Below are 14,146 nucleotides of genomic sequence, written 5' to 3'. Positions count from 1 at the left end.
ACCTTTTATCAAATTTACCAGTTTGTTTCTTTCAAAGTTGAGGTTCCAACGCTTTGAATAATTATTTTCTGCCCATTGTATCAAAATTTGGCTCTTTGTGATAATGACCACCTTTTCAATTGTTGATATTGCTTCTTCAAGCATAAATTGAATGACTATTTCTACTCCTTCGACCTCTGCAGCCATGCTATTACCTGCATTAAAAAATTCACACAAGTACACCAGAAGAAGATCATTTGTATTTTTAAGGTATCCTCTGACTGCTGTCATTTGTTTTTCTTGAATAAACTTCACACACGACCACCATTGTTTTTTCTATCTATATACCCATGCACCAGCCTTTTCTCAACAGCCCCTACTGAACCCTCCGTCCTGCTAGAACAACCCTCATTTTTTATTTTATCCCATTCAGAACAATGGCTTATAATTTCATCCCAAACCTCTTCTCTCTTGACTTCTTTCTTCTCAAAAATCTTTTTATTTCTCACCTTTTATATGGACCAAATAAATGCAAATCACATATTGATCCATTTCTTTCTTGAACATTTAATCACCTTTTGATTGCACCACATACAAAGAAAGCATTCAGGCCTTTCGGTCTAACCTATTTTATGCCACCTATTTGCATTGCTTTTGATCACATCACATCAACATAATTGCAGCGGATAAAAAGATGGTTTTCATCCTCCATAACTTGCCCACACAAGACACAGCAAGCTTCATTATTCAATGTTGCTAACATTCTCTTCGTGTTTAATCTTTCAAGGATTGCACTCCAAACTATGATTTCTACTTTTAGAGGTATCACTCCCCTCCACACATTGTCAAAGATGTGTTTTGATTCTGCCACTCCCAAATTTTCTCCTGCGCCACATTAGTGAGTACATAACTTGATTGAAAAGCTTCCATCCTCCAAAAATGACCAAACCACTTCGTCTTGTATACCTGAAATTAAGAAAACATTTAATTCCAGCATCAAGATAAACTATCCCAAAAATCACAGTTTGCTATTTTCAGCTTTACTTGATGTGATTGCATATAATCTAGGAAATTTGTCTTTGAGGCACAATTTTTCCACCCATCTATCCTCCCAAAATCTCGTTTTACATCCATTCCCCACACACTTTCAAATTCCTTTCCACGCAATTTCCTTCAGCTAGTTGCACCTTTTAATGCCTTTTACAATGTCACTCTAAGGCCCATTCGATCTAGGATCTCCATTTTCCATAATTGATTTTGTCATATTACTACCATTATATGATGCCACGATATGCTTCTAAAGAGGCTTATCTTCTGCTGAAAATCTCCACCACCATTTGAAGAGAAGTGCTACGTTTTTTATAGTGATGTCCCCTACCCCTAACCCTTCGTGCTCCTTAGATTTATGAATATGACTCCAACTAATTGTTGGCATCACTTTTTTTCCTTCTCGTTCTCCCCCTCCCCCTCCCCCCCCCCCCAAAAGAAGCTTAGTTGGAGTGAAATAAATTTTTTTTTGCCACTCCTTTGGCATTTTGAATAGGCTTAGATAATATAAAGGAAGATTATTTATCACTGCATTTATCATGACTAGTCTTCCAACTTTTGATAATAACCCCACCTTCCATTTTGCAAGCTTTTTTTAAATTTTTCTATGATCGGCTTTCATGTAGACACTCTCTTTGAATTTGCCCCCAACAGTATACCCAGATATCACATCAGAAGTCTACCAATTGGGCATCTCATTTTCTCTACCAACATTGTTTCTACCATTTTTGAGACATTTATTGGAATCAAAACAGATTTCTTGTAATTAATAGCCAAACCTAACATTAGCCCAAAGCAAGTTAATATTCTCCTATAATTTCTCATAACCTTTTTCTCAAGCGGGAAAAAGATAACTGTATCATATGTAAACTGTAGGTGAAAAAAGTGAATTTTGTCTCTACCCACCTCCAGACCCAAAATTAAGCCTTTTTTTATTGCCAAGCCTAACATTTTGTTCAATGTTTCTGCTACTAGGATGAAGAGGAATAGTGAAATCGGGTCACCTTGTCAAAGGCCACGCATCATATGGAACGGCTCGATTGGACTGCCATTTATTAAAATTGACATAATAGATCTCTTTAGAAGGCCTTGGATCCATCCTCTCCAAATATTCTCAAATCCCATACAATCTAGCAGATGATCTACAAAACTCCATCTAATTGTATTTAAGCTTTTTGGAAGTCCAACTTCAGTATGATTCCTGACATCTTTCTCTTCTTCAACCATGCCACTGTTTCACATGCAATGAGTGCACCATTGAGTATTTGCCTACCAGAATAAATGTTGTTTATACTTCACCTACTAATTTCTCCAATATCCTCTTCATTCTATCCACCAGAACCTTGGAAATAACTTTTTACATGCTTCCAATCATGCTTATTGGTCTGAACTCCCCCATTTCAGTCGAAACATCCACTTAGATGCCAAGGTTACCCAAGTCATGTTGGGGTTTGATGGTATATGTCCCGTTCTGAAGAAATTCATGACGGATTCACTGAAGTCACTTCCAATGATATTCCAAGTTCTTTTAATAAATAGTAAATTAAAACTATCTGTACCCGGCGCCTTCGTAGAATAATAACTCCACGCTGCTTCCTTAATTTCTTCCATTCTCGGTAATTTTTCCAAATCAGTTGCTTGCTCCTCTGTGATTCTGTTCAGAATTCCCTCTCTGATCTTTATATTCGGCAACTCTTGTTGATAGTACAGATTCTTGAAGAATTTACGAGCCTCTAGTTTTATTCTTTTTGGGTTTCTAACCGCTCTTCCCCCCTACTCTTAATTTTGCAATGTGATTTTTCTTATTTCTGATTGTTGCTACTGTATGGAAATATCTTGAGTTATTATCCACCTCTTTTATATATTTATCTCTTGATATTTGTTTCCACAACTCTCCTTTCCTCTTGCACCATAATTCTAGTTGGCCCATTAAAACTTTTCTTCTACTCAAATTTATGTCCACTTCCACCTCTTCTTCCAAATTTCTATCTACTTTTGCAATTTCCTTCTCAAATTTACTTATCTTCCCGTCTATGCTCCCAAATACTTCTATATTCCACTTCAAGATACTTTTCTTGAGAACCTGTTTTATCTTCAACTGGGATGTTTCCCAATTTATTCCATTTATTTTCAATCATTGGGATGAATTTTGGGTGAGAGAACCACACTAGTGACCAAAATGGTCTTGGGCCCTGGTGTGGGATTTAGAATTTCCACAGCTTAACCGGCAAGTGCACCGGATCATCTATGTAATATCTCAGGTGAGTGAGGGTTGATTCCACGAGGATTGTCAGACTGAGCAACAATGGTTATTCAGTTGGTTTAGTTAGGCAAACAAAAAAATGTTGTTGATGGTTGAAAACGCAGAAAACAATAATCAAAAGCATAAAGAAAGCAAGTAATGGCTTTGGTGTGAAAACAGTAAGAGAAAACAGTCAAGGCTTCGGAAATGTTTACTTTTCCGAACTAAAAGTTCTTACCAACTATTTTAACAATGCATGAATCATTCCATGGAAAACTGTAATTAACTAAACCCTAATCTTTTAGTGATTTAGTTTTCTCTAATCTTCATTAACCACCACTCCTATCGTCACTTAATTCCAATTAAAGGGTTAAGTACAAAACTAGTTTATGGCCACAAAAACCCTAATTACCCAAAGCTAACAGGATTATATGTCACATATCGCAATTAGTTAATATAATTAGCAATTTAGGAGGAATTTATTTTCAAGTTGTTGTTCAAGCGAGATAACTCTCCCGAGAATCACAAGAACTCATGTAGAATAAGGGTTATACTCCTGTTCCACCCAGATTTATAAGATTAAGAGCGAAAATAATCTTTGGAACTGAATCAATACATTAATTAAAATAAGGGTTAAGTATGGTTTTGGTCCCAAAGGTTTTCAGCCAGAATCGAAATCGTCCCTCGTCTAATTTTCGATTTAGAATCATCCTTAACATTTTTTTTCGTATTAAAATCATCCTTTTTATTTTTTTTCGGACAAAAATACCCTCACCACTACCAACACAATTACATCCTCCTCCACCACCACCACCAACACCAACACCACCGCCACAACCTCCACCAACAGCACCACCAACACCACCACCAGCACCACCACCACCACCAACACCACCACCAACGCCGCTGCTGTCCCCCTCCCCCCTTTCCCCTTCCCCCTCCCCCTCCCTGCCTCCCCGCCTCCCCCACCCCCATCCCCACCCCACCCCCACCCCGCGTCCCCTCCCCCTCCCCCTCCCCCACCCCGCGTCCCCTCCACCTCGCGTCCCCACCCGTCCCCTCCCCCTCCCCGTTCCCTTCCCCCCACCCCCACGTCCCCCCCTCCCCGTCTTCCCTTCCCCCACCCCCACCCCCACCTCCACCTCCACCTCCACACAGAGAAGCAGAAATAGAAAATCAACAAATTCAAGAACAAATTTAACACAAGCAGAAACAGAAAGTAACAAATCAACAAATCAGCAACAATAATATTCCACAATAAATTTCACAAAAAATTCAGAAATTTCACAAAAAATCCAATTCACAGAATTCACAGAAGAAGAAGAAGAAGAAGAAGAAGAAGAAGAAGAAGAAGAAGAAGAAGAAGAAGAAGAAGAAGAAGCGGCGGGCAGTGGGCGGCAGTGCGGCAGCATGGGCGGGCATGGCGTCCCCCTTCTCTCCCTCCTCGCCCCCCTTTCTTTCTTTCCCTTCCCACCACCCCGCTTCTCTGTATCCCCCTTTCTTTCTTTTTTTTTTATTTTATATTTATTTTATTTTAAAATTTTATTTTTTTATTAAAATAGGGGTAGTTTAGGAATTAAATTAAAAATTTTATTTAGAAGGACGATTTTAATACGAAAAAAAATGTTAAGGATGATTCTAAATCGAAAATTAGATGAGGGACGGTTTCGATTCTGGCTGAAAACCTTTGGGACCAAAACCATACTTATCCCTTAAAATAAAAAAGCATTAATCTTAATCCATAGAAATAAACAGAGCTCCTAACCTTAACCGAAGAGGTTTAGTGGCTCATGACTTACAGACAAAACTAGGGTTCTGAAAGTCTGCAGAAGAAGAGAATGTTCGAACCTAAAGGGTGAATCTTTTCCCTTTTATATCTAACCTAATTTGATTCGGAAAATAAAATATTAAATCCTAAAAATAAAAGATATTGTTTGCAAATAAAAATTACAAAAAGAAAATAAGATATAACTAATAAATGCTAAATCTACTTGAGAAGCCCAGAGAGAGAGTGAATTCGGTCAGCACTGCTAGTGCTAAACGCCAGATGGGCATTTAGCGCCCTAGAGGGGGCAGCACGTTGTTGGCTTGTGTCCCTTGCTAGCGCTAAATACCAGTTGGGCGTTTAGTGCCCAGGGGGTGCTGCCAGCTTTTTTCCTTTTTGCTCCAAACTTTGTCAAATTGCTCCGAATTTCACCTGAAATTATAAAAATACTAAAACAACTCAAAGGAGCATCCAAAGAGGATTTTTGTACTAAAATACTGTGAAATTAAATAAAATCTAATAAAAAAAACAACTAGAAAATGAACGAAAAAGGGTACAAGATTCTCACGCATCACAACACCAAACTTAAACTGTTGCTTGTCCTCAAGCAACCAAAACAATATAGGACTAAAAAGAGAAAATGCTTAAAACTTGAGTTGTCATTTAAGCTCGGGTCTAGTTACTGAGTGGGGCTAATGACACTTTAACTCTGAATAGCTTTGACATCTCACTATCCTTTGAAGTTCAGAAATATTGATATCCTTCAGAATTAGAACTCGGAAGATATTATAGATTCTCTTCTTTAGGTTCTAATTGATTCTTGAACACATCTTTTTCTTTCTTTTCTTTGGTGCTTTGCACCTTGAGCCTAGCCGTGACTCTAAGTGTCTTGTCTTCAAGCTTAACTTGATACAAGAACACCACAAGTACTTAACTGGGGAACCTTTTGAGTTCTAATTTTTTTTCTTCTTATTTCTCCCTGACAGTGGTGCTTAGAGCCTTTGGCATACTCTATAACAGCAATGGGTCACAACTTTAGGTGCTCAGTCTCAAGGGTTACTTGACACTTTCATACCACAAGCATATGGTTAGGGAAAACCACTCTTTTGATCTTTAGATCAGTTTTAATCCTCCTAGCTGTTGATACTCAAAATCTTGGACCTTTTTCTTTTGATTTTTCTTTTTCTTATTACTTTTTGCTATTTGTTTTGCTTCAAAAATCAATCTTTTTTCTTATTTCATAGAATCTATAATACTTCTCTAAGTTACTGTTCTTTAAGATTGTGGTTGTACAACTGATTTAGCATCATCTTCAAGCAGGATCTTGTGCATACACTTGGTTTGACTAATTTCCTTCAGGTCACTAATGATCCACCCAAGAGCCATTTTATGACTCTTGAGCACAGCAAGTAACCTCTTCTTCCTCAGGCCTCAAGAAAAAGCTAATAATCACTGGATATGAGTCATGCTCGCCTAGGAATACATATTTTAGAGAGGGAAGTAAGGGCTTCAACTCAAGCTTTGGAGCTCCTTCCTCAATACTAAGCATATGGGATACCTTATTCTAAAGCAATCTTAAGCTCTTCAGATTCGAACACCTCTTGAACAAGTGGTTCAACAAGATCTACTCTCATACATCCCTCAGAATCACTAGGGTGTTTGAGAGCCTCAAGCACATTAAGAACCACTTCTTCTTCATTGACCCTCAGGGTTAGTTCATCCTTCTGTACATCAATCAGAGCTCTACCTGTAGCTAAAAAGGGTCTTCCAAGAATAATAGAGGCATTTTTGTCCTTTTCCATATCCAGTATCACAAAATCAGCAGGAAAAATAAAAAGGACCCACTTTCACAAGCAAATTCTCAACAACCCCCAAAGAAAATTTTATATAATGGTCAACAACTTGAAAAGAAATACATGTGGATTTTATCTCATTAATTTGGAGTTTTCTCATCAGTGAAAGTGGCATGAGATTGATGGTAGCTCTAAGATCACATAAAGCTCTTCAGATGGTGATGTCTCCAATGGTGCAAGGAATAAAAAAGCTTCCTGGATCCTGCATTTTCTCAGGAAGTTCCTGCTGAATAATGGCACTGCATTCCTTTGTCAACACTACTATCTCACTTTCTTTCCAGTTTCTCTTGTTACTTAATAATTCCTTCATAAACTTAGCATAAAGATGCATTTGCTCAAGAGCCTCTGCAAAAGGAATGTTGATTTGAAACTTTCTAAAAACCTCTAAAAATCTAGAAAACTGCTTGTCTTTGGAGGCTTTTTGAAGTCTCTGAGAATATGGCATCTTATGCTTGTACTCAGGAGCCTTAGGTAATGCCGGATGTGTATCAAGAGTGACCGGAAAGGGGTTGTTTGCACGCCTGGGAGGGGGTGTATTCTACCTCTTCTTTTTTCTCCTCCGGAGCTTCTTTTTCCACTAGCTCCTCACTAACTGTAGCTTCTGAACCCGCCACTTTACCATTTCTCAAGTGAATGGCCTTGCACTCCTCTCTTGGATTTACCACTATATCACCAGGAAGAGTATTAGGAGGCCTCTCAGGTACCTGCTTGCTCAACTGACCCACTTGTATCTCCAAGTTTCTGAGTGAAGCTCTAGTTTCTGCATAAAACTATATTGATTCTTGAAAAGTTCTGCAACAATAGATGCTAGGTCAAGCGCATTCTGAGGCAGAGACTGGGATTGTTGTGGCTGAGAGGGTTGGAACTGACGGTTGTTGAAATTATTTTGATTAAAACTGCCCTGAGAGCTATTGTTGAAATTCGGCTGAGGTCTCTGAGATTGTTCTCTCCACCCAAAGTTCGGGTGATTCCTCCATCTCTGATTAAAAATCTTGGAATAGGGATCATTATTGAGATTTTTGGAGGAATTTTTCATGTAATTAACCTGTTCAGGAGGGAGTTGAGCACAATCATAAGTCTCTCCTTGGTTGGAACAACCACTCATGTCATAGGATGTATCTTAAGTATTAATAGCTGAAACTTGTATCCCACTCAAGTGTTGAGTAATCATATTGATTTGCTGAGATATGGCCTTGTTCTGGGAAAGGATAGCATCCAAGGTTTCCAACTCCATGACTCATTTTTTCACATAATTTCTCTCAAAAGAGTACAAGTATTGGTTATTAGCAACCATCTCAATCAACTCATTAGCCTCTTCAGGGGTCTTTTTCATGTGAAGAGATTTACCTGCAAAATTATCAATGGACATTTTGGCAGTCTCAGAGACTCCATCATAGAAAATCTACAATTAAATCTAGTTAGAGAACATATCAGGAGGACACTTCTTGAGCATCAACTTGTACCTTTCTCAGGCTTCATAGAGGGATTCACCATCTCTCTGCTTGAAAGTCTGAACATCAGTCCTCAGCTTAGTTAGCTTCTGAGGTGGAAAGAATTTGGTCAGAAACCTGTTGACCACCTTATTCCAAGTATCCAAGCTATCTTTTGGTTGAGTGGCAAGCCATTCTTAGCACGGTCCCGTACAACAAATGAGAAGAGAAGTAGCTTGTAGACATCATGATTCACTCTATTAGTCTTCACAGTATCACAGATTTGTAGAAAATTAGATATGAACAAGTTTGGGTCTTCCTGCGGGAGTCCATGAAACTGGAAATTTTGTTGCACCAGAGTGATCAACTGAGACAGCTCAAAGTTTTTTGTAGGCACAAGGGTTGCCACAATACTATTCCCATAGAAGTCAGGGGTAGGTGCAGTGTATGAGCCTAAGGTTCTTCTAGTTTGCCCATTTGCATTCGAAGGATTAACAACATTGGCATTGACCACATTATTGTTATTAGGCTCCATAGTGAATTCTTCAGCTTCCTTCTCAAAGTTATCCTTGAGGTTCTCCCTGGCTTTATAAGCTCTGACTTGTTGTAAACGCTTTTTCAGAGTCCTTTCAATCTCATGATCAAATTCAAGAAGAGGTTATTTATTCCTGTTCCTACTCATAAACAAATAAAAAACAAGAAAGGTAGAAATCTCTACGTCAGAGTGAAGAGAATTCCCAGTGAGGCAACCTGAGTAAAAGAAGTAAAATTAAATGAAGTGAGCAACTACCAAAATTTTTGAAAATAAATAAGAAAAACAGACTAACCAATTTGAAAATCAAATAGAGAAAAGTAAACAAAAATTTCAAAAATTATTAAATAAAAATTACTAAGGGAACACTAAACTTAATTTTGGAAATTAAGAAAAAATAAATTAAGCTAAATTAAAAAAATTTAAAGAAATAAATAAAACAAAATTAAAATAAAACACCTGATCTAAGTAATCAAACAACTGGTAGTTGTCAATCACAGTCAATCTCAAGCAACGGCGCCAAAAATTTGGTGCAGAATTCGAATGTCCACAAACTAACCGGCAAGTGCACCGGGTCGTACCAAGTAATACATCAGGTGAGTGAGGGTCGATCCCACGAGAATTGATGAACCAAACAACAATGATTGGGTGATTGGTTTAGTCAGGCAAGCAGAAAAGAGTATTTTGTAATTTTAATTGCATTAACAGTAAATTCAGAGAATTAGAAGACAAACAGTAAACTTGGTGTGAAAATTGTGTGAGAGAATAGTTAAGGTTTCAGAGTTGTTTATTTTTCGAATCTCTATTTTTTACCAACTATTTTAATCATGCAAGATTCAATTCATGGCAAACTGTAATTGACTAAACCCTAATTCCTTAGTAATTTATTAGTCTCCTTTAACCTAATCAACTGCCAATTCCTCGGTCACTTGATTTCTAATTAAAGGGTTAAGTTCAATTCTGGTTTATTAGCCACAGAAATCCTAATTATCCAAATATAAGAGGATTATGTGTCACATATCCCGTTAAGTCCAGATAATTAGTGATTTAAGAGAAATTGTTTTTAAGCTGTTGTCCAAGTAAATTGCTTTTCCAAGGTTTACAACAACTCAAATAGAATAAGGATTATTCTTCTGATCTACCCAAATCCTTAAGATGAAGAATGAAAACAAATCCTTGAAAATGAAATCAATATATTAATTAAAATAAAAGAATAATAGTATTAATCCATACAATAAACAGAGCTCCTAACCTTAACTGAGGAGGTTTAGTTGCTCATGGATCAGAGAGAAAACAAAAGTTTGAAAAAGTGTAAACTGTAGAATGAGGTCCGCAGGAGAGAAGAGAGCCCGAAGGGCTAAATCTTTTCCTTTTTATATCTAACCTAATTTGATTTGAAACTAAAATAGAATAATAAATTCTAGACCTAAAAGATTTTGTTTGTAAATAAAAATAACTAAAACAAAAGAAAATACAACAATTAAAAGCTAAACCAACTAAAGATGCTCCTTCGGGTGAAGAGTGATCCGTATTGTTGGTGCTAAACGTCAGGCTTGGCATTTAGCGCCCTAGGAGGCAGAAAGCTTCCATTCATTTCTGGCATGCCGGCGCCAAGCCAGTTTAGCGTCCCAATGGATAGAAGCCTTCCCCACATTGCTGAGTTGCTAGTGCTAAATGCTCAGGTCCGCGTTTAGCGCTAGCTTGGCAGATTCACAATTGTCCTCTTTTCTTACACACGAACTTTGCCAAACTGATCCAGACTTCACCTGAAATAATTAAAATACCAAAACAACTTGAAGTAGTATCCAAAGAGGTTTTAAACACTAAAATAGAATTAAAACTTATTAAATTCTAACTTAAAATAAACAGAAAATGAAGAAAAGATGCTCACGCATCAGTGTCGTTTTACAAGTTCTAACATGGCATTCGGTTGTCCATGTCAGCGTGCTTCAGTAATGTTTTTGTGCCGAAAGTTGTCTCAGGGATTAATGTGAGTCACGTTTGCAAAGTTTGAAGATTAAATAAAGACAATTAAAACTTCAAAGATAAAATTAAAACTCTCGAAGTTTAGAGACCAAATTGAATATTAAGTCATAATTGTTTCATAGCTTACACAATCAGGAGGCAGGTAACCATTGCCTTCCATTTTCGAGAGTAAAGTTATCGCTTCGTCCAATAAACCTTCTTTACAAAGTCCGATGATCATAACATTATAAGTCCTAACTTGCAGACGATAGTTTTTTATTAGAAACTGCTGAAAATACTCTTTTGCTGTGTTTAGTCTTCCACATTTGCACAATCTACAAAGAAGAATATTGCACATGTGTACACATCTGGAGTGATCCCTCTTTCAATAACTTTCCCAAACAATGCAATTGCCTCATCAAGATGTTGGGTTTTGCATAAACAATCCAACAATGTATTGTAAGTGATCAGATAGGGTGATGACCAGTGCCTTGCATCTCATCAAGAAGATCTTGAACCGATGATATTCTCCCTGATTTGCATAAGCCATGAATAAGATAATTCTAAGTTATATTATCAGGAACTAAACCTTTTTGGCGCATCTCAACAAAGAGTGTGTAAGCTTCATCTATTAATTTATTCTTATAATTTCCATTAATCATGATGCTATAACTTTGAATATTTGGTCTCAAACCTGTTCTCATCATATCATCAAATAACACTCTTGCCTAATTCACATCATTTCACATCATTTCTCCTCAAGTATCCATCTATCAAAGCACTGTACGTAACAACATTCAATTGATTATGGCATGTATCCAACATCCTACTAAACAAATTTTGGGCTTCAATCGTTCTTCCTTCTTTACAAAAAATCGTCGATTAATATGTTGAAGGTATATAAGTCTGGCTTAATGTTTGTTTGTATCATTTCATCAAACAATCGAGTAGCTAGCTTTTTCTAGTTGACTCAAACAGAAGAAACCATGAATTAAAGAACTATAATTAACATCAGGAGAAGTACTCCTTTCAATCATTTTACCAAACAAGTTGGCAACCTCAGTTACAAGCTCAACTTTACATAATACATCAATATTTTAATTTTAATTTTTTTTCTTTTATTTAAGGGTTTAACCGTAAGATTTTTTGCATTATCTGTGGATATCCAACCTACTTCAACTTGATTGGAGCGGAATGTCAACCTGACTCAAAATATATAGATTTGGTGCGAAGAGGATTGAACTACAAAGAGGATATACCAGAAACGAGTAAAGTCAGCTTGTGAACTAATTCAGACTTGAGTCTTAACTGTTTGATAGGCTACATTCATGATCTTATAAGGTGAGGTTAAAACCTAAAATTAAGAATAGTAAGTTTGAACTTGGATAAACTCGTGACCATACTCGAATTTTAGTTTATATTTTATAATAATAATATATATTATACGTAATTATAACATTTATATTTGTTAAATATATGAAAGGTCCTTGTTAGCCTCTTCATATAGCGGGTAATCCCACGATCACTCACCATTCAATTAAAAAAAAGTAATGTAACATGACGAACAAATATTATCTTTTTTTGCCAATATTTGACCAGCAATAATTTGCACCTATATTTACAAATGTTTTGCACATATGAATCAATATAGTTTACACTCAAGTTTTTCAAAATTTGCATACATGAATTAATAAAATTTATTTGTTAAAAATAATTTAGTATTTGTGTTGGTTAAATGATGACCAAAAATACTAAAAATTACTACTGCCAAGTGTTTCTCTTAAAAGAAAAAAAGGCTAAAACAATAGTTCTATACCAACAATGAAAAACACCTACATTGATTCAAGGATAAAGTGGTAAAATATTAATTCTAAACCATCCCAAAGTCACATGAAATCAAGAAATAGGAAATAAGCTATAGACATACACAAATAGAAAAAAAGTTTGAACGCAATTATCTTTGTCACGTCAAGAAGAATAAATAATTTTCAAACTCAGTACTTGAATCAACATTTAAACACAAAATTAATTGGATAGTCCTGTAAAAACCTATATTAAGAACGGGCACGACAACTTTAACAATTGAGACATATGAGCAGCGCCAACATCAATGAAGTAGGAAAGGCAGAAGTTGAAAAAAAGAGTTACTATTTCTGGCACACGGTGGCCAAGAAGAGGGTGGAGGAAAGAGACGAAAAATGTCACAAGAGTTGTTTAAAGTGTTTAAAGTGGCCATTTAATTTAATTCAATTGGCTTAGCATGTATTTCACATGAGTTAATAGTCAAAATCGTCCTTGAAAGATACATCGATCTTCATATTAGTCCCTGAAAGATAAAGTTAATCAAAATTGTCCCCGAAAGATGACGGACATGACCACGTTCGTCCTTCCGTCATCTCCTTCGCTGAGCTGGCTAACGTTGAGTGACGTGTTCCGTTAACTGCCCGCGTGGCACAGTAACAAAACGACGCCATTTTGATTCAATGGCCTCCAGGTCTTGATGCAATGTCGTTTAGTGTCCAGGAGAGATTCAAAACATTGCAAAACATCACCCCCTCTGTTAACAAGCATCTCACTCTGTTTCACTCCAAAACGTATCGTCTCCCTCAAGCTATGCCCTAAGTCTTTGACCCAATATTTGAACCACGCCATCAACCTTCGTCTGTGTTGGAAGACAATTAAAACAGAAGAGGTATCGGTACTGAATACAGAGGTGATCATCTCCTAGAGCAACATTGATAGTGGAGGAAGCCATCGCGACGGTTATAGGTAAGGATGAAACTTTTTTCTTGTTTTTTGAGTTATTCTGTGGCGTGATGTCTTCATAGTGGTGTGACTCATGGATTCATCTGATTCTGGGTAGGATTTGGGGTGACTAAGGGTTTGTATGACTGTTCTTATATGATATGAGTGGGTTAGAATGCTTTGCTGTTACTGGCATTGTGATGATTTGTTAGGTAGGGGTGTTTCATTTTAGAGATGGTTCTATTCGTTTGTTGCATGTCCATTTTGGATTTAGGGTATGTTTTGGTATGTTTTCCTATGTTTGTTAATGGGATTTTCGTCTCTGTTATTATAGATGGAGGGTCCTCCCATGACTTTTGTGTTTCACCATGGTGGAATGTTTAAAAACTCTATTGATGGAGACATGATATATGAACCCGATAATACGGAAGTCTTGATAGGTGTTGATGGAGACACACTTGATGTGTTCTTTGTAAGGGGCTACTATAAGGAGTTGGGATACATTGAAGCTGGAAACTGTTGGTAGAAAGCTCCTAGAGTACCCCTCTCATCTAGGTTGAGAAGCTTAGTCACAGATGGAGATTTGGT

Source organism: Arachis ipaensis, chromosome B5 (genome assembly GCF_059453495.1).
Source record: "Arachis ipaensis isolate K30076 ecotype BB chromosome B5, ASM5945349v1, whole genome shotgun sequence".
NCBI lineage: Eukaryota > Viridiplantae > Streptophyta > Magnoliopsida > Fabales > Fabaceae > Arachis > Arachis ipaensis.
Note: the sequence above shows the minus strand (reverse complement) of the source record.